Source organism: Mauremys reevesii, linkage group 1 (assembly GCF_016161935.1).
Source record: "Mauremys reevesii isolate NIE-2019 linkage group 1, ASM1616193v1, whole genome shotgun sequence".
In the NCBI taxonomy this organism is placed as follows: domain Eukaryota; kingdom Metazoa; phylum Chordata; order Testudines; family Geoemydidae; genus Mauremys; species Mauremys reevesii.
This window is the reverse complement of record NC_052623.1, coordinates 87,617,557-87,638,606: the sequence shown is the minus strand read 5'-3', so window position 1 is coordinate 87,638,606 and position 21,050 is coordinate 87,617,557. Positions and strand designations below refer to the sequence as shown.

At 40.4% G+C, this 21,050-nt stretch overlaps 1 long non-coding RNA gene across 1 annotated transcript; it reads right to left on the bottom strand.

Annotated features, from left to right (window-relative positions):
- Positions 1 to 303: 303 nt before the first annotated feature.
- Positions 304 to 9,161, bottom strand: LOC120395244. The gene is made up of 3 exons (XR_005592540.1): positions 8,583 to 9,161; positions 6,071 to 6,210; positions 304 to 825 (listed from the first exon to the last, which is right to left on the bottom strand). It is a non-coding gene; the product is annotated as an uncharacterized LOC120395244 (long non-coding RNA).
- Positions 9,162 to 21,050: the final 11,889 nt, after the last annotated feature.

The following is a 21,050-nucleotide window of genomic DNA, read 5'->3' as shown; positions in this document are numbered from 1 at the left end:
CACCATTAACAAACATACAAGTCAAAGAGCTCTTCTGACATTCATCAATGATGCTGGTTATATATTTATCTCAATATGAAAGGGCCCAAATGTATGAAGCAATGCAAGACAAAGACAGGAAACTAGAGATGGCATTACACACCAGTAAGCCTTACTACCAGATGGTAAATTGATTGGGGTTATACTTAAACCAAGTATTCCAACACACCTGGAAGAGTACGGCATGGCTTCTGCAAAGGAAAATTCTGTCTCACTAGTCTATTAGAATTTTTTAATGAATCAGTATAACAGTGGATGAGGGAGAACTAGCTGACAATTTATTTGGGCTTTGACAAAATACCTCACAAAAGCTACTAAAGAAACTTAGTCATGGTGGGAGAGGCAGATTACTATCACAGATCAGAAACTGGAAACAAAAGCCAGAGCAATAAATGATCAATTTTAACATGAACAGTAGGGTGCCAGTGTTGTACAATATTTTCATTAATAATCTGGAAAGTGGATAAAAACAATGAGATGCCAAAATTAGAAGATGACACAAAATTATTTAGGTTAGTCACAACTTCGAGGAATTTCAGAGGGACCTAACCAACATGATAACAGATGAAGTTCAATGTTGACAAATACAAAGTAATGCACACTTGAGTGAATAATTTGAAAACACTCTGTATAGGAGTAGACTTACTGCTAGAGCAAACCCTCATGGCTGGGCATGGCATAGCAGGCTTTTCCCATCTGGTGCCTCCTGAAAACAGCCAGTCTGGCCCTGCGGTGATCTATCTTCCTGTAACTCGGCCATCCAAACAGGTCATGGTTCAATCTCTTCTGGGGTTATAAAGTTCAACAGAAATATAAAGACAACTGAATCTTCAGCCCCAGTCAGGCTCAGTTGGCCACCCCTCTCCCTCACAGATGAGCCTCAACTATAATGCAATGTCCCTGAATCTGTTCTCAAGCTTCTGTGCCTCACTTCACCCATACAGTCTAGGACCAACCCAGTTTTCCATCTTCCCAAGGCTTCAGTCTAGCCATCACCTCTCTGCAGCTCCTGGTCTTCCCTCAGGCTTCAGGCTCATCTCAGGAGGTGACTGCTTGTTTCTCTCTCCTTCCAGCCTTCAATCAGGTCCTTTCCCATATAGAGGGAACTCACTACATCCTCTCCGCCTCTCAACTAAGCTTTCCTCTACTCATTCAAGTCCATCCCCTTCACCTGGCAACACTCTCCCCCAAGTGCCAAGTGGGGTTTACACTCCATCTCTCTCACATATATCTTTTGGGTTCTAAATTAACTGCATCAACTCAGGAAAAAGACTTGGGAATCATTATGGATAGTTTGATGAAAAACTCTGCTCAAAAGTACAGCCATGGTCAAAAACACTAACAAAATATTAAGTGGTATAAGGAATGGGATAGAGACTACAGAAAATATTATCATGCAATATTACAATTCCATTATATAAACCAATGGTATGCGCTCATCTGGAATACTGTGTTCAGTTCTGTTCACAGTATCTTAAAATGGATATGGGAGAAATAGAGGGGGTCCAAAGCTGGGTGATAACAGTGATTATGGGCATGGAAAAACATTCATGAAGAGAGAAAGACTGTTTACATTTGAGGGAAACGAGTAAGAGGGGATATGATACAAGTACACAAAATGATGACCAGTAAAGAGAGGGTGGATCAGGAACTTTTCACCCTCTCTCAGAAAATATAAGAAATTGAATGCAAGAACATAGGATTGGAAAGGGACCTCATGAGTCATTGAGTCCATTCCTCTGCCATGGCCAGGTAACCACATCAATATAATCCTCTTCAGAAATTTACCAAACTCCAACTTAAAATGACTTTTAAAACTGAATGGTGTGCAAATTCAGAACTGATAAGAGGATATATTTTTACCACACATTGCACAAAAATTTCATTGCCACAAGATATCACTGAGGCTGAAACTGTGCAACCCTTATACAAAGAAATGGCAGGGAAATAAACACCTTCAAAAAAATCTCTTTAAAGGCAACTTTTTTTTTAAGAAAGATCATATATTTTTATGGCTAAGACCACCCAAAATTATAAAATACCAATAGAATATTAGAAGGGATATGAACTGTCATTCTTCAGAGCATGAGCTGATCTCTAACTGTTAGTGGACGGGGAAGATTTGTGTGCCTTTCTGTGAAGGAACAGGTATTGGCCACAGTAGCTAACAGGGTACTGGACTAGATGGGGATCACAGGTCTGATCCAGGCTGGCAACTGTTAGAACATAAGAAAAACAAGACAAGTTTTGCATACCACTGGGCTTTGCAGTAGGAGATGTGCTTGAGGGAAGGCTGGAGATAGCAGAACTGTGTCTGTAAAATAGCCTAAGACCACTGATCTCTTCGGGACTCCTTTCCTATTGATGTTTGCACTATGAGGCACCGACCCACAAACCCTCCAAGTCACTCTTCTCAGCCTCCAAGATCACTTTCTTTTCCAGAGTTTTCACTTCAGTGAACCATCGTCACATGCTACCCAAGGATCATTGGTCAACAAAGAGTTAAGATATACACAAGATCATCAGATTTCTGCATTTTCAGAGTATATCTATGACACACTCCTAACCAGTATGCAAGTAGAAATCTGCTATATTTGTGTATAAGAAAGCCACATTCACAATAAGTGAAATATGAACCCAGGCCTCTTTTGCAATGTACAGTCCTCAGGATGTCCCTAGCCCATTTGAAAAGCATGACTGCTAAAGGGAAATGAAGCCCTGAGTAGTGGGGGTGGGAATTATTGGACCAGCAGCAGCTGTTCTGGAGCTGCTATGGGTTATTTGGGATTGAGATCCCTATACAATTAGAGGAAAGAACAGGGGATATAGAGGATATAGCTGCTTTTATTGGGTACTGGCTTCAATAAAATCATTTTCATGTGATCCACATTGCTATTTTTTTAGGCCTTTATATATGTGTGATGATTTACTGGATATTTACTGTTGATTTACTGTTATCTGATGTGCCCATTGGAAAGGATTCCCCCCAGGAGAATTACAATAGTATTTGATTCACGTGTAAATAAATAACAGAGGAGCCCTAGAGAGCTTTAGCAGTTTTTTTTTTTTTTGTGTTTTTTTTTTTCATCTTAACGTGCCAAATATCTGTTTCAAACCCAAAGGCATAATTGTCATATCACCCTGACAATTCTCAGAATCTGTCAGGCTAATGAACATGCCCGGCACATATGAGGAAAGAACGAGCAGGCCCTTCCAGATTTGGTTCAATGTATTTATGAAATGGATAGATGATATTGCAGAAAATTACATCCCTGGTCTGATAGTAGCTGAAGAATGCACAACACAACTCAGAAGGAGGAGGATGGGATACAAAGATGGATTTAAGCAGTCTTTGCATTCCTCCAGTTCTGGGCAGATCCCAGTAATAAACTGGAGCAGCCTGAAGGCTGCTCTGTTTTATACCAGTTGACTCCAATGGACTGATAAGGCCATTGAAATCTGTGAAGCTTCCTATTTTTGCTAGCAATCAGGAAGATGGGTGGCATATGAGCCACTACATTATCTCTCCAACATTCCAGGATCCTCCTGCAACTGGGGCGATCCCCCAAACAGCTGGTTAAGCCATCAGTAGGGCCATGTTCCCATGCAAATGCAAATTGGCCACAACACATCTGAGGATTGGGACCTGTTAGTCTCTAAGGTGCCACAAGGACTCCTCTTTGTTTAAACTCTAAATAGTTCAATATGATGCAATGCTTTTCACTGGGGGGTAAATCTGCAAGTGTATTTTAGATCTATGGTCACAGACAAACTGAATTAAAGACACACAGGCTCGGACTTGGATTGAGCTATCTCTGACAGTCAAATGAATCCCAATCTTAAACTGGTTTTGTATCCAATAACGTTATCTGTAGAATTCATTTATTTCTATTGTACTCCTCCACTGAGACTACAACAAGTGGTGAGGCAAAATACAGCTTAAGGGGATCCTGCAAATACTTAAATTCTAAATGTGCCTTAAGCAGAAAGAACCTAATATCCTGCATTTAAAATGAAAATATATTTCTCCTTTGTGAATAGCTAGTTGGAGCCAAGAATACATCTGTTATGAAGATTCCACCTTCTTTCTGGGCTCAACATTCTTGAGGACAAAAGTTTAAATAAGAAAACTTACAATTATTTATAAGCAGATAGACTAAAATAATGCTAATGTTTCTTTTATTAGCACTATGCAGGTTATCCATCTTTTCCCCCTTGAAGCTAAATGGGAAAAAAGCAAATCTGGCCTGAGGTGGTGATCTAAAATAGGACATCTTTGAATCAGAAGTCATGAGAGTCATAGAAGAATGCAGCTATTTATTTTGAGGAATCACGAGTGGTGGGGAGATCCAAGAGAGAGGAAGCTATAAATGGTTCACAAGTTTATAAAAAGTCTGTAGTTTGGGTTATTTGGGATTGAGATCCCTATACAATTAGAGGAAAGAACAGGGGATATAGAGGATATAGCTGCTTTTATTGGGTACTGGCTTCAATAAAATCATTTTCATGTGATCCACATTGCTATTTTAAGGGCCTTTATATCCAGTGTGATGATTTACTGGATATTTACTGTTGATTTACTGTTATCTGATTTGCACATTGGAAAGGATTACCCCCAGGAGAATTACAATAGTATTTGATTCACGTGTAAATAAATAACAGAGGAGCCCTAAGAGAGCTTAGTGCAGTTTGCTTCTTTTTGTGGTGTTTTTTCAATATCTTAACGTGCCAAATATCTGTTTCAAACCCAAAGGCATAACTTTATTATTTTGTACCACTTCCTTTTATTAAACAGATACATTATTTATATGAGAACCGGATCCAGATTTCAGAGGTATGTATATCCTCATGGTCTCTCATTAAAAAAAATAAAATCAAAACTCTGTGAGCTGATGTATTCACATAATTAGCCCCAAATCCTGAAAATATTTGCATCCAGGCATAGCTTTATCTATCTGTTTACAGCATTGTAGTCTCAATGTCCAAGATGACCAGTTTCAAACACAGTGGAATATACAGAGGGATGACTTATTCAGGGAAAATAATGTGACTGGGTCAAATAGCCTTCCAAAACTCTTATTAGCATAAGAAAACCCCCACATTAATTCTCAACTAGCATGCATCCACTCTGAGACACCTTTAATTATGAGGAGCAGAGAGAGATGGTGATTCCAGTGCTAATTGCCACACTTTTACATTCTCCTTTAAGTCTTTTCTCAAAACTCATGTTTTCATGGAGGGTTACAAAAATTGGAATGGAAGCAGTTTGCTTCTATTTCACACTCACTTTGCACAGGTGTAAATGACTACATCGGGGTAAGGCCACTGAAAAATAGCAGGCCTGTTATGTCTTATGGCAGACTGTAAACTCTTCAGAGAAGGGTCTGTGATTAAGATTTTTCAAAGCAGACAAAGATGAATACAGAATGTGTCTAAATCACCAAGACAGCTTTGAGACTCTCAGCCTGTCTTTACTTGTGAAGCACCTTGCACATCTATAGCATTATACAGTATAAGCAACGTTTAAAGTCATCTAAAAAAAAGCATGTGTGGGAAAGGCCCTTCTTCACCCCCACATCCGCCCATCCCCCTTCCCTGCAATTAACTCTGATCCCAACCCTCAAATCATCCTGCTCCCACCAGCCATGTATCACTTCTGCCCTCTGTCTCCACCTCACATTAGGGTAGCCATTCTTCCAGCTGGATGGTCTGGTTTTTGGTTTCCGTGTCCAGGTGCCTGCTTTTCAGGGACCTAGCAAACCTAAATGGCACCTAACCCAAAAGTCTGATTACAACAGGGCAGCAGAAGGCTCTGGATCATTAACTTATGACAGCCCCTGCTAGTTCGGGGCCACCTCCTATGGGCAGGCAGGCTCCTTGGGATAATCCAGTGATCAACTAAGAGAGTGGGAGAGAGGAGTGAGCAAGGGGGGCATGGACTTGGGGGAAAGAGGAGGAGAATGAGTGAGGCCTTGGTGGAAGAGGCGGGGCAGGGCCTGGTTACCAGAAATTAGAAAGGTGGCAACCCTACCTCATATCAGCTCCTCCTGCAGATCCTGAGGGTTCTTCACTTCCTCTCCCAGGTCTGGTGGGCTGCAGCCTGGTCTTCTTTGCCCTTCCAGGTGTTGCAGGGCAGGAGAGGGGAGGAACTAGGAGCCATCCCATTGCTCACTATGAGAGTGGGAAGAGGAGGGCGCATATCCAACCTGAGCTGCTGTGCTCTTCCTGTTCCATCCTCCCCCATTCCCTCCTGTGAAAATGGTGTTGGCTCCTGAGGGGAGGAGGGGGACTTCCTGGGGTAGCTATTTGCTTTTCTGTAGGAGGTAGGTAAGTGGGGAAAACAGCCATTCAGAGGGGGTTTTCCCTCAGATGGTACTAAAAAAAAAAAATGTCCACCATCAGCCACCCAACTTGCTTTTTAGAGATTTGATTCCCCAGGTCTGTGACCTGGCACACTTTAAGCAGTGTGTATAATAAATGAATAACCCAAATAAGACCCTATCTTTCAACCATAACTAGTCTTTAAGGCCTGCTCTCCATGCAGATTTAGTATTAGCTTAACTATTTTATTTAGAGATATGATTGTTTACTGAAATATTTACATTGGTACAACCCCTAATGTGGATGCAGTTATAAAGGTGCTTTATACAGTGTATCTTATTCCCCTTTCCATACAGGAATAAGCCACAGTACCATAAAGTTGCTTAAACTAGAATAACGACATCCACACTGGAGGTAGCAGTATTGTAGCGTTTTAACAATACTTTTATAGTTAAGGAAGCACTACTCTTACATAGCGACAATCCCTAAATCCTCAACCAATTATTTTGCCTTTAGCAGCTGTCTTTTCTATGTTATCATTAACCCGTACGTTGCAGAAGAGCCTATTTGAATTCAGTCTGCTAAATTATCCAAAGGATAGTACACCTTTCTATGACAGTATCTCAGATGACTCTTTTCCCATCTGCAGAGCTTCTCAGCAGTTTGAGTTAAGGTAGCCCAATTAAACTTAAGTAAGGGTGTAAAGGGCAATTGGGAGGGGAAAGGAAAGGGGTTATTGTGAAAAGATATGATTTTTTTTGTAGGAGGGGGTGGTCTTTTTTTCTGTAATTAATTCTTTTTATTACGAGACTGGGAACTTCATGTGAAACTGGAAAATGAGGGTTATGCTTTGTGTTTGGCCATGAGAGGGCTGGATTGAGTAAAGAGTTGGGATGAGCCACTTAAACTCAAGTGGATTGTGAAAAGGGGTTTTGGTTTTCCCAGGCACAGCTGAATCTATTATATAACAATGTAGTGTGAAATTTCTTAACAAATGAATTCAGGCAGGGAAGTTGGAGGGGACAAAGGTCTGAACAATTGTCATTAGCTTCCCCAGCTCCAAAGGTTTAACTTCTCATGGAAATTCCATCACATGACTAGTCAGTTACTGCCAGTCATTAAACTGAAGAGGTGAGGTAATTTTAAGCCATTTTACTGTGTTAGTCAAACAGAGGTATAGCCATCCTTTACCTCAGAAGTAGGGAGGAGCCCATGAAAAAGTATTAAAAAATCAAGACCTCATGATACAACTGAAGTTTTCCTCTCTCTTCCCACCGACTTCCAGATGCTAGGATTTCTGGAGGCAGAGGGTTAGATGGCAACTCAAATTATGGGATTGCAATATTTATTAAACACTGGGTGGTTTTTTTAAGTAAGTTTTCTGCCACATCTTTGTAACCTTCAAGGATGATCAGAAGTTTTTGCCCAAAAAAACACATTTTTGGTGAAAAATAGCAGTGGAGGAATAAATAGTCAAAAAGCACCTCCACTCTTAGAAACTCAATCATTTATGAAAAACAAAATCTCTGGAAAAAAAACTGGAAAAAAACCTAATATTTTACCATTTCTTTTGAAAGTTTTCCATGGAAAATACATACAGTTTTCCAACCAGCTTAATTTTTACCAAGTTTTCAGTTCTGCTTTTGCTGTACAATCTACTTCTATTTTCACGTTTCCTCTGATGCATATATTGGGCCTTGTACAGGGTGCTCCATATTGCTATGTATTTTAAAGGAGCTCATTTTTGGCAAATCCCTTGAAAGCATGTTATCAAAGCACATCCACCAGGGGAAGAATCACTGATCCTCTTTTGACAGAATGAAAAACAGAGCATTTGACTCTTTGGATCTGTGTACACAGCCCTGCTATGCGGACTACAGTGGTATAAGTTGCAGCATGCAGTAAAGTGTGCTGTAACTACCCCATGTAGATGCTGCTGGGACAAACTAAAAGGTACCTTAGTTCAGATTAATGTAGCTGTTTCCAGTAGCATTCATCAGCACAATCCCATTGACCGTAGTTGACCTTTCCTATCCTACCTCATGGTAAAATACCATAGTGCCTTGTCTCCACTGGGATTTTACAGTGGGATAACTCATGCACATGAGTTATCCTACTATAAAAAACCTCACATTTTTTGCAGTGAAGATGTAGCCTCAGTCCCAGCACCTCAGGAATTCCTTTGTTATATCTTTTATTATGAGTGTAAGTAGGTCACTCACCTCTTGAGTGCCTCCTTGCATGTTGGTGCAGTCCTTCTCCTGGTGCCCTGTAAGTTGTTGACCTCACTTGGCAGGTCTTCAGTGACACAGTCCTCATCTGGGTCATGCAATCAAAATGAATCCGTTCCAGGGTAGCAAAGAGTGCAACAAAATAAAGTCTATCTACCCTCACCAAAGTCTTCAGCCTTTAAGTTCAGTATTTTGCTCAGGCTTTCAAATAAGCCCTGTCACCTTCTTGGGACTTAGGTTAAGTTTGTCCCCTGCTCACTGTTTATGCCACTTTGTTGGTGGCCAGCAAGGGAACCTGCACTGGCCCACTACTCTGAGTTTCAGCTCAAGGACTCTATACACAGCAGCTATATACTGCTCACTTCAATTAATTGTTACTTCTTCCCTGAGCCTCATTCCACTCAGCCTCTTTATCTTCACTCTTAGCTCATGGCCAGGTTTCTCAGGTGCCTCTCTCCCCGCAAAACCAGCTATACAAATGCTACCAGAGATTAACCCTGGCTAGCCCCCAGGTTTCTCTGGCCAGAGGGGAGCACACTTCCCTGCTCCTCTAGTCCCAGCCAGGTATTGCCCAGGTAAAGGCTTCCAGCTCCTTTTATCTAAGCCTACTGGGCTCTGATTGACTGTCACTCTCCCTTCTTGCCCTTGGAAGGCCAGGTCTCTGTAGTTTCAAAGATGGCTGCTCCAGAAAGGCCTGTCTAGGCAGGCCTGGAGGATCTACCTTCACTGCTCCTTTCCTCCCACATTATGCTTCCTGGGGTGGTGTGTCATAGGACCGTGGGGCCTCCTTGAGGGAGCCACAGAGGCCAGTACCCCCATCACAATGTGAATGTACAGTAATTAACACAATAGGCCCCTGATATCAATTGAAACCTCTAGGCAATGCTACTTTTACTACTACAGATTAAGGGTGCAAGTTCTATAGCTAATGGGAGAGAAAGAGTGTGGGCTAAGGGCTCTGCTTTGGGGGCAGGGGAAAGATAGGGAAAAATTTAAAAGATTTCAGATACTTTCTAGTTTCAGAGACTCCAAATTCTTCAAGGCTGGTAATGAGATGAACTTGGTTAACACCATCAGAGCTCTTCCAATTTACATGAGGCAATTGTGAAGAGGTTTCAGCAATGTTCTTCTACATGACAGACAGGAGAAGTGATAAAGGAAGCTTTGGCCCTGCAGAAAGATGCTTCTGGATGGTAGGATGATAATAATTACACCACAAGAGGGGTAGCTGGGGCTGCATGGTGTAGTAGACTGGGTGCAGCTCTATGAATCCTGAAACCTTAGGTTCTAATCCTAGTGCTACCCCTTACCTAGTGCATTACTTCCTGTTCATCTTTCTATGCTTGTTTACCTTTTTGTCTATATATTGTAAGCAACTTTGATTTCACTGTGTTTGTATTTCAGCTGGAAGATGTAGGCACTATTATAGTATTTAAAATAATAATAATAATGGTAGAATATGGTGAAAAAAATTCCAACCTTTTTGAAATTTTCTTTAAAAAAATTGTTGAAATTTTGAATTTTCTAAACATTTGGACTAGCTCTAGGAGTCAGTAACAACAACAACAACAACAAAATCCAAAACCAACCAAAACCTGAAAAACTGAAACCAAAACCTGAAAAATGTACTGTATCATCATCAGAAGTTCGAAATCACTGAAAAATTGCAACCAGTCCTACTAATTTCCCACCAACAATACTCAATGCATACAGGTAATTGCCACTACAGGGGGAACCTGTAATTTATATGACCTAAAGATGAATCCCTGTTTGTTAGGAGATATGATAGGCATGCTACATTTGAAATAGCTCTGATAGCACTATATATGACAATTTTTCAGTTTACTGACTTTGCATGGTGACAGATTTCAGAGTTTGTTAGTCTCTAAGGTGCCACAAGTACTCCTGTTCTTTTTGCAGATTTCAGAGTGGTAGCCATGTTAGTCTGTATCAGGAAAAAGAATGAGGAGTACTTGTGCCACCTTAGAGACTAACAAGTTTATTTGGGCTTAAGCTTTTGTGGGCTAAAACCCACTTCATGCAGTGGAAAATGGAGTAGGGAGATATATTTACACAGAGAACATGAAAAAATGGGCGTTGCCATACCAACTATAATGAAATTAATCAGTTAAGGTGGGCTATTATCAGCAGGAGAAAAAAAAACTTTTGTAGTGATGATCAGGATTGCCCATTTCCAACAGTTGACAAGAAGGTGTGAGTAACAGTAGGGGGGAAAATAGCATGGGGAAATAATTTTACTTTGTGTAATGACCCATCCACTCCCAGTCTTTATTCAAACCTAATTTAATGGTGTCCAGTTTGCAAATGAATTCCAGTTCTGCAGTTTCTCGTTGGAGTCTGTTTTTGAATTTTTTTGTTGGAGTATTGAGATTTTTAGGTCTGTAATTGAATGACCAGAGAGGATGAAGTGTTCTCCAACTGGTTTTTGAATGTTATAATTCTTGGCCTCTGATTTGTGCCCATTCATTCTTTTGCGTAGAGACTGTCTGCTTTGGCCAATGTACATGGCAGAGGGGCATTGCTGGCACAGGAAGGCATATATCACATTGGTAGATGTGCAGGTGAACGAGCCTAAGGTCGCAATACTCCAACACAAAAAATTTCAGAAGCCATTAAGTAAATTATAACAGAGTAGTTGTTACATTTTCATATTCCAATGATCAAGTGCTACCATCTTTTTAACTTTGATTCAGTTGATTACTGAACTCACTAATTTTCTTACAACATTGCTCTCGCCAAGTAAAATTACTGCTGCTAGGACTCTTTTACTGGTTGGCTGTTAATAATAGATATACCTATCTCCTAGAATTGGAAGGGGCCTTGAAAGGTCATTGAGTCCAGCCCCCTGCCTTCACTAGCAGGACCAAGTACTGATTTTTGCCCCAGATCCCTAAGTGGCCCCCTTAAGGGCTGAAGTCATAACCCTAGGTTTAGCAGGCCAATGCTCAAACCACTGAGCTATCCCTCCCCTTAGTGTATTAAATAAAGGAAATACAATTACCCTTTGTTTAAAAAAAAGGGTACTAGATTTATCACTAAGGATCCATGACTTGCGCATCATAAAAATTTAAATTTGTTTTGAAGTCTACAAAGCCTTCTACACAGCAATTCGTTTCAAAATGTTGAACACATCATGTCATTTAAATCTGACATTATTAACTCCTCTTTATATTACTGAACATTCTGTATTATCAGGTAGGTATTATGAAACATGCTACATCTTTTACTTTGGCTATAATCAAATTAAATACAAGAACAATATCCTGAACTTTTAGACAGTCAGAATGAAACAGTAACTCTCAGGGCCATATGCTGACCACCTTTCCATAGAAAAAGAGGTTCTAAATACAGTGAACCTACTGTAGCAGCATTGTATAAAGGGGTAAGCCACAAAGGGGTCTGAAGTAGGAGAAGTTTGGTGGCAGTACAGTGAAGTGGGAAGTAGATTTCACCCTACATGAGTCCACAAGTCTAGTTCTCACTGAATAAGGGCCCAGAGATATTCTCGCAAAAACTCTCCTGAAGTCCTGATCTATAGTATTGTAATAGTTGATACAACCTTTCCAAATCAGTGTTGGGAGGATTATTTTTCTGTCAACCTCACTTAAATGCTCTGTGAAAAGCAATGAACATGATCTTCGCTCAGGGACTTCTGCATTTTTATAGTAAGGGATCTGCAGACTGTCCCCTCATCTCAAGGGGGTGATACATTTGGAAGCTAGCAAGGTCAAGAGGAAGTGAACATTTTTAACTATTTTCTTGCTGAACATTACAGCAGAGACTGCCATCTGCTTTGGGCTTGTGCTCACAGCTTGCACAGAGTCCAAGCACTCCCCCCACACTCCCCTACAGGACTCTGAGGGTATGTCTAAACAGCAATAAAACATTCATGGCTGGCCTGTATCAACTGACTCAGGCTCGCGGGGCTCGAGCTGCATGGCTATAAAATTGCAGAGAAAATATCTGGGCTCAGGCTGGAGCCAGGGCTCTGGGACCCCTCGAGTGGGAGGATACCAGAGTCTATACTCCAGCCCGATCCCAGACATCTTCACTGCAATTTTATAGCTGCACAGCCTGAGCCCCCTGAGCACAAGTCACCTGACAACATGGGCCAGCCATGGGTGTTTTATTGCAGTGCACACATATCCCGACTGAGCACCTTTCATCCCAAAGCACTTTATCCATAAAGCACCATAGAACTACATCCACGTCTAGAAATCAGATGGGGGAGAAATTTATTACAATACTGGATAAAACCCTTCTAAAAATCAGTGTCCACACACAGGAAAATTAGCTTCAGTTTTTTTAAAATATGAAAAAATTCACATGATAAACTGCAATGAACTCAGTTTATATGTCAAGAAGATAAACAACAAGGCCAATGTTGCCTAGATGTGATTTGGTAACTCCAGAATGAGTAAATTTTTCAAACATGATATTTAGACCACTAAGCCATATCCTCAAGTGGAAGCTGAAAGCTCCATAAATACTGGGGAGTTTTCAGCTTAATGGCCTTTTTTAATCAATTTACTTCTCTACAGAAAATATTTCTGTCTAATATTAATTCCCCCACACATACACTCTTTTAAAACAAAAAGTATGGGTCGGAATGGAGGAGAAATGACCATATTACAGGACCATGTAGAGGAGTTCCCATTTAAGTTAACATTGACTACTCATGGAGTAAGGGATCAGAATCTGGCCCTGGCCCATTTTGGCCAGTGGGACTTATGCATTGATTGATCTAGCTATTCCTCCTCAAAGATCCAGACATCCTTAACCATGCGTCTACAATCTAAGAGAAAAAGATCTACCTTGCTGAGGTTAAGTGAGACTACTGAACCAATTTTCTTCAAACTTGGCTACATTTTTCAGTCTCCATTCAATCTACAAATCAAGCTCATTTGAAATCTCAAACATCAGCCATTTGTATGCGGTCTGAGTACAAATTTTTCCTGATCAAAAGACTGGAGAAAATATAGATTTATACAGCACAACTCAGAAAAGGTCAAAACAGCTTTGTTGATGCTTCCCAAAGAGTTCACAGTTAGAAATAGCACTATGTTCTTAGATGGCTAGTGAGGTTTGAGCCTGTGAGGAGAAGAGTGGAGCTCTGCCATAGAACCTAAGCTGAAAGGTTGAGTATTAGTCCTGTGAGATTGTAAGACTCTGATCCTCCAGCTGTGCATGTGTGTAACTTGGACTTCAGTGGGGCTCAGAGCAAGTGCAAGGATGTGCCTAAATACAGACAATTGCAGAATCAAGGTCTAAGATTTTATTACTTTTCATATTACTTTTCACTTATACTAACCGGCTAAATGTTTTGAGCCCATTTTTGCACTGAAAATGTTAAAAAATCTCAGGTAAATTAGAAAATTGTGTGTATGACATTCTGCTACCTATGCTTTGTGAATTTCTAAAAACCTGCTCTAAGGTAAATTGTAATGAAACACTGTAAAGTACATACTCACAAAAGTATTAAAAGTTAACTCCCCACACTTGCCAAATATCTTCCCAGTTCCTATTAATTTTAAATGCAGTTTCTCTTTGACCATATATTAAACCATATTAGGATATGCAGCATTCAAATATACTATATACTGTTTCCTGCTGTAGTAGCCAAGTTCTCTTCACAAAATGCATACTGTGTATCTGTCAATTATCCCTATGTTTATTACTATTTTAATTTTCTAAGGGTTTCTAGTGCTGTAAATAGTGAACTGTAGAACACTATGACTTGGATGGGTTTCAATATTTTGAAGTGTCAAGGTATTTGTACTTGTAAAAACACAGGTGAGTACAATCTGCTTTAAGTTTTTGCATTTTGATGATGTGTAGCAACATGAAGTTAAACATAGTAACTCAATACTGTAGTTGATTTTGAAACAAAGAAGAGAAAAATAATTGAATTCCAAATGTTTACATCTGAGATATTTGAAACTCAATCTAAATTTTCTTTGAAACCGTTCTTTTTGGGGTGATAGGGTAAAAATTATAAAATAAATATAATTTTTGCCCACAAAACTAGTTTTGGGTAAAATCCTGCCCTATTGTATTTTGAATTTCACATTTCATTTGTTGATTTGCAATTTATACTGTATCATTTTCTCTCCTTCAAAAGCACATGACTTGTCCACTGTTAAATGTGGTGCTTTTTCTGTAGCAGTAGATGAAGTCATATTTAACAGTTGTGCCTGTGGCCCAGGATATTGTTAGAGGATAATGGTCCCCTGCTATTACAGTAATGCTGGTATATGCCTCACTGATTTTTGAAACAAAGACAAGACATTTATTTTCAAAACAGGAGATGTTTATTCTGTGACAATAGCATAGTCTTTTATTAATTCTACCAGTTTATTTACATCCAATCTGGGACCAGCTCCTTTTGAGTACTGATGGAGTAAGGTACTACTCATTGTGGTATAAGGGCAGAAGAATCTGGCTCTGATCAATTTAGAGAAAAAACTTATTTGGCTTGATTCCCCTTGCACACCAGTATAGTTATGAATAACTCCATTGAAGTCAATGAATTACATCAGTGTAAAGCTTTGCAAATCTGAGGGAAATCAGGTCCATTCCATTTGTCAGATAGCCAGAAAACACCTCGTTAATAAATGTATTAGTTACATTTAAAAAGTAAGGTCCCAATTCAGTAAGGTACTTAAGCACATGCTTCGCTTTAACCCTTTGAGTAATCCTACTGATTTCAATGGGACTACTTACATGTTTAAAGTTAGGCAAGTGCTTAAGCACATTGCTGAGTCAGGATCTAAAATCTCAGGGCCACCTCCTGCCCCCTTGTAGCGATCTAGCAATCTTATCCTTAATGTCATATTCAGATCTCAGATAACCCAGACAGCACTTACAATTGTAACAGGACTTTTTTCAGGAATAGGCCAGTGGAGTGGGCATGGAAAAAATGGCTGCGTCAATATGAGAAACTGTCAATGAACCTAAGCCCTGTTGGACAGCTCCAAATTAATCATACTGTTCATTACAAAAACAGCATTCCCCTTCTTTTCCAGATGACAGTGATTATAATGCAGCCATGGAAAAGTTTCTCCAGATGAGGTGCCTGAAGGAGCACACTAATCTGACTTTTCTGAAAGAGCAATGCTTTCCTTTCCCAGCGGCTACAAAACACCATAAAGAATGCTCTCCTTGGCCTTCCCCCATTTTTCCCCTCAATCCTCTCCCCAACACACACTTCTCAATTTATGGAACAGCTCAGAGCCTGAGCTACAAGACTTAACTCCTACATTTCTGAACTGAAGGGGATTCAATCTGATTAGCTTGACTTTCCTCCAAATCTTTTTGTTCTTCTCCATCTTTCATTGAAATTGCAAAGAAAGGAACAGAAGGTGGGGGACAGAGGGGCGGGGGACAAGCAGCAGTGAATGGATAATCTACTGCTTCAAAACTGCCCATTTTCTGAGGTACTTAACCCATGAAGTGACACAGAATAAGACAGAGAAGGAAAGACTTTTCAGGAGGGAAAGCTACAATGTGGTTAATGAAGGCCAGAGGTTGCACTAAGCTTGCTGGTGGTCCTTTAGTTATGAATGACAGAAAAATGGGATAAATGCTTAGGTTAAATCTACAACACAGTCATGTGTTTATTTTTCAAAGCCGCATTATGCTCTTTCTTGCTCTAACATGCCCCTAATAGAGAAAAACCATGGGAGGGACTGAGGACTCTTTACACTCAACTCTTTTATGTAGAAGGGTGGGGAGGGGTCAGCCACCTGTCCAGCATTGTCCCCCACCCCCTGTGGAGGCCAGTCTCTGGGGTTAGGAAATACAAGTAGGGAGTTGGACTGGGCAGATTGTAGGACAGGGAGTTTGCAGCTTCATTCTGGGTGCTGCAAACTCAGAGATGCACTTTTCTCCCATTGGGCTCAGGAAGAGTCCCCAGGACATGCGTCCGACGAAGTGGGTATTCACCCACAAAAGCTCATGCTCCAATACGTCTGTTAGTCTATAAGGTGCCACAGGACTCTTTGCTGCTTTTACAGGAAAAGTTAAGCACCCTGGGGCTGTATGACTTTCACTGAGATCTTTTCACTTCCCTTTTAGGAGCCATATGCTGCTTGTGGGGCAACGAGGGTATGGATCTGTTGCTGAGGCACAGGGCCTTTATGTAGATGGTTCTGGCCTCCTGATGATCCCCCAGGGATTCATGTAGATCTTGGGGATTCATTGCAGTTCATTCCATGAGAGGGCAAACCCCACATCCTTAGTGAACAGTCAGGAAAGAACTCACTCAAGGGATCCTTGAAGATTTCCTTCCCGTTTCCTAGATATTCACTGTGAGAGAGTATTCATACAATGGGGAAAGAACTCAACCCATATCAGATGAAGTCATAACTTAATAAAACTTTGCGGCATGAAGGCTAAAGTGGCTAAAGGCCATTGATTAATTTCAGGGTCAAAATAGGGATCTTCTTATTTTGTATTTCTGGTATTTATGATCCTGATTGTTTCCCATCACCATCAATAGGAACCTATGTCAGTATTTGATAAACAAATCAATGAAACAGACATATGTTATTTCCTCACAGACAGCAAAAAATGTAAACATCTGTTGTAATTCCCCCAGTGAAACCTGTTTTCCTTGGGGACATTTAAGTTTTCATTTCCTGAAATATCATCTTTCTTGTTGCAGGCTTTTTCTGAGAAATCTTGCATCCATTATTCTGGATTTAAAAAAATCCAAAGCAATTGAAAGATCCTTGTTAAACTGCTTACAAAATACACAAGAGATGGGATCACAGCTAGCGATAAAGCATGATTAAATAGAGCACTTTTCGTTTTTAACTGAATTTCTTTAGACTTGTGCTAAGTCATCATCATGCTTGCACTTTTATTTTTCATTCTAACCAGGTATGGCTGGGTAATAAACAGGTGATTTTGCTGTCTTGTTTTGTTTTTTTAACCGAATGCTTGACTATAAGAACATAAGAACGGCCATACTGGGTCAGACCAAAGGTCCATCCAGCCCAGTATCCTGTCTACCGACAGTGACCAATACCAGGTGTCCCAGAGGGAGTGAACTTAACAAGCAATGATCAAGTGATCTCTCTCCTGCCATCCATCTCCACACTCTGACAAAAAGAGGCTAGGGACACCATTCCTTACCCATCCTGGCTAATAGCCATTAATGGACTTAACCTCCATGAATTTATCTAGTTCTCTTTTAAACCCTGTTATAGTCCTAGCCTTCACAACCTCCTCAGGCAAGGAGTTCCACAGGTTGACTGTGTGCTGTGTGAAGAAGAACTTAGTAATTGCTGGGATTACCTTTAGACCCCCTTTTAAATACGGGCGTTACATTTGCTATCGTCCAGTCATTGGGTACAGAAGCTGATTTAAAGGACAGGTTACAAACCATAGTTAATAGTTCCGCAATTTCACATTTGAGTTCTTTCAGAACTCTTGGGTGAATGCCATCTGGTCCCGGTGACTAGTTACTGTTAAGTTTATCAATTCATTCCAAAACTTCCTTTAGTGACACTTCAATCTGTGACAACTCCTCAGATTTATCACCTACAAAGGATGGCTCAGGTTTGGGAATCTCCCTAACATACTCAGCGTGAAGTCTGAAGCAAAGAATTCATTTAGTTTCTCCACAATTACTTTATCATCTTTAAATGCTCCTTTTGTATCTTGATCATCTAGGGGCCCACTGGTTGTTTAGCAGGCTTCCTGCTTCTTATGTGCTTAAAAAACATTTTGTTATTAGCTTTTGAGTTTTTCACTAGCTGTTCTTCAAACTCCTTTTTGGCTTTCCTTACTAAATTTTTACACTTAATTTGGCAGTGATTATGCTCCTTTCTATTTACCTCACTAGGTAAAGTAAAGGTAAAAGTACAACTTTGCAGAATGGAACTATTCCAGGTTTAGGGGGCTTAGAGCCTGGCTTTATGATTGCCTCCATCTAGACACAGGATCAAGGTTTGTGCACCCTGTCTGCCACATAACATGACAAAGCATCACAGTTGCTCGGATCTGGGGAGATGCCACCTACTGATGTAGTTGCACATCAGTGTCTTAAAGGGGAAAATGCTGAGACTCTCAGTTTGACTTTTAACCACTATAGTTCATTAAGTTTCATGTATGTGCTCTGTGCTAGGTTCTGAAGGTGTTGAGGGGGTCCTTCATGGCTAGCAAAAGTGAACACTGACATACTGTGTTTTAGCCTGGTGATGTTGTTACAGCTTCACTTTGGCTTGTGCTCTGCCCTTTTGAAAGCAGTATTTCTTGGCCTTAGCTCAAGCTATCATCTCTTGATATTGACATGTCTGCAACCTCCTCTTTTTTTTTTTTTTTTTTTTTGAAAAGGGGTTCAAGAAGGTTGTGATAGTTCAACTCTATCATGAGTCCTCAGATTTACCAGACTCCAGTCAGTCTGAACCGAGGTTTAAGGATTATACACAAACAACATTGGTGGCATTCATTGATGATTTCAGCCTGGAGAGTCGTGAAAAGCAGCTACCTTTACTACAGTTGACATCAGATGTGTATGGATGAGCACCTTTCTGTTTCAGAAGTCCCAATGTTATGTAATTGCTCTTTTGCATCAAGGGCTTTCTATAGCATTCTATAGGATTCTGGTTGGTTACCATTCCTGTTCAACATGTATGCTGGACCATTAGGAGAAGGAGCCATTGGGTGAAATCTTGACCCTTAAAGTTAATAGGAGTTTTGCCTGATTTCAGTGGGGCCAGGATTTCACCCAGCACATAGTGTTGTACAACTCTTTATTATTTGTCTTTTAATATACAAAGATAATTGACATAGAAATTAAACTTACCTATTCATTATACTATTTAACATTCAATTCTATATTTCTTTCTTCTTTGACATAACTTATACAGGGTAACAGTTGACTCAGAATTTTAATTAAATTGAGGCCTGGTAGTCACTCAAGTCATACAAGACTGAGATGGTGATAGTAGCCTAGGAGAAGCAATCAGAAGAGCTTGAAGAGTTTATGTTCACATTCCCAACTGAGAGATTGTTATGCTGTTTGTTACGAACTTTGGAGTCTTGTTAGATCCAGAAGTTGTTCTGGATTCAGAGGTAGCAGCTATTTCCAAGACTGGTTTGTTCTGTCTCTATCACCTGGAGATGATAGTGTGGCCTCTTGTGATACCACAATCCTTTGCTCCTTAGTTGCCTTGAGATTACATATGGGTTTCATTATGAGAGCATCTAGAAATTGAAGTTCCATGGATGCATTATGCATTTAGAAAAAAATCAAGCATTGCTTCACACATCATCATCAGCATATGCACAATATGCCCAGCCATTTAATGGCATCATTATCAGCCAGGTGGAAAACCGGTAGCCTGCCATCGAAATAAGTCAGTGGGCACTCAATAACAATATGTGACATAGTTTGAATTTGACTGAAGCTGCATTGCGGATCATTAGAAAAAACTATTTTAAAAGATTTGCTGCATAGTTGCCCTGTCCTGTTCAAAACCAGTTCAGAGATGACCACAGGTCCCTTGGCAGATCAAAAGTGTTGGACGGATGGTTGGGTCAGTGATGAGAGAGTGATTAACGACTGTCATCAATAACCACTTGCTATGCCAAGCAGATTCCACTGTCATGTCCTGTGGTGGAATAAATGACCATAAAGGGCCAGAAAACAGGTGAGCAGGTGGGTGGTTGAAGAGGTCTGAGTATAACGGCAGGTGGCTAGTCTTATGAATCTTAGCCAGCAATGTGACAGAGGCCTTTTCACGGCATATATGGGGCAGTGCTATGTTGCTAAGTATTGGGACCCATGGCAACAGAGTGTCCATAAGGTCCCAGTAACAATACGTATAGTTTTGTTCAGCTCTACATCAACCAGCCTCATGTGAGTCACTTGCATGGGGGCAATGGATCAGTATTCATATCATGCTCCCCATCAGTACCCGGCCTGGGCAAGCTAATGATCCAACCAGCGGACCAAATTTGGTGGTGAATCTTGGTCATATGCCATCTGACTGCTTCACACAGAAAACCTGGTATGACAATAGCCTGTATCTGCACTGACAGATGTTACGTTTACTAGGTGGAGTTCAAGGTGTTGGTCTTAATTTATAAAGACCTGATTAACTGAGAAACTACTTATCTCCTTGTGTGATACCACCACAGTTGTGAGCAACAAAATGGTTTGAGTTAACAACTCCATGGTTTAAGAAAGGGCTCTAGTGGCAGGTTTTTTGTCTGGGTTTTTTTTTTTTGCTTTTTTTTTAATACAGGTTCTTGAATTCTCATATTCACTTCCCTCCTTCGTCTAATAGAACCCAGATTTGTTAACAATCAGAGCACTCTGCCAAGTTCACCTTTTTCCTCTTAGGCTTTTGGAGAGACAGTGAATTGAGGCAGCTCCTCTTAAACATTCTGTGACCTATTATTACTAGGTTGGGTACATACTATGAG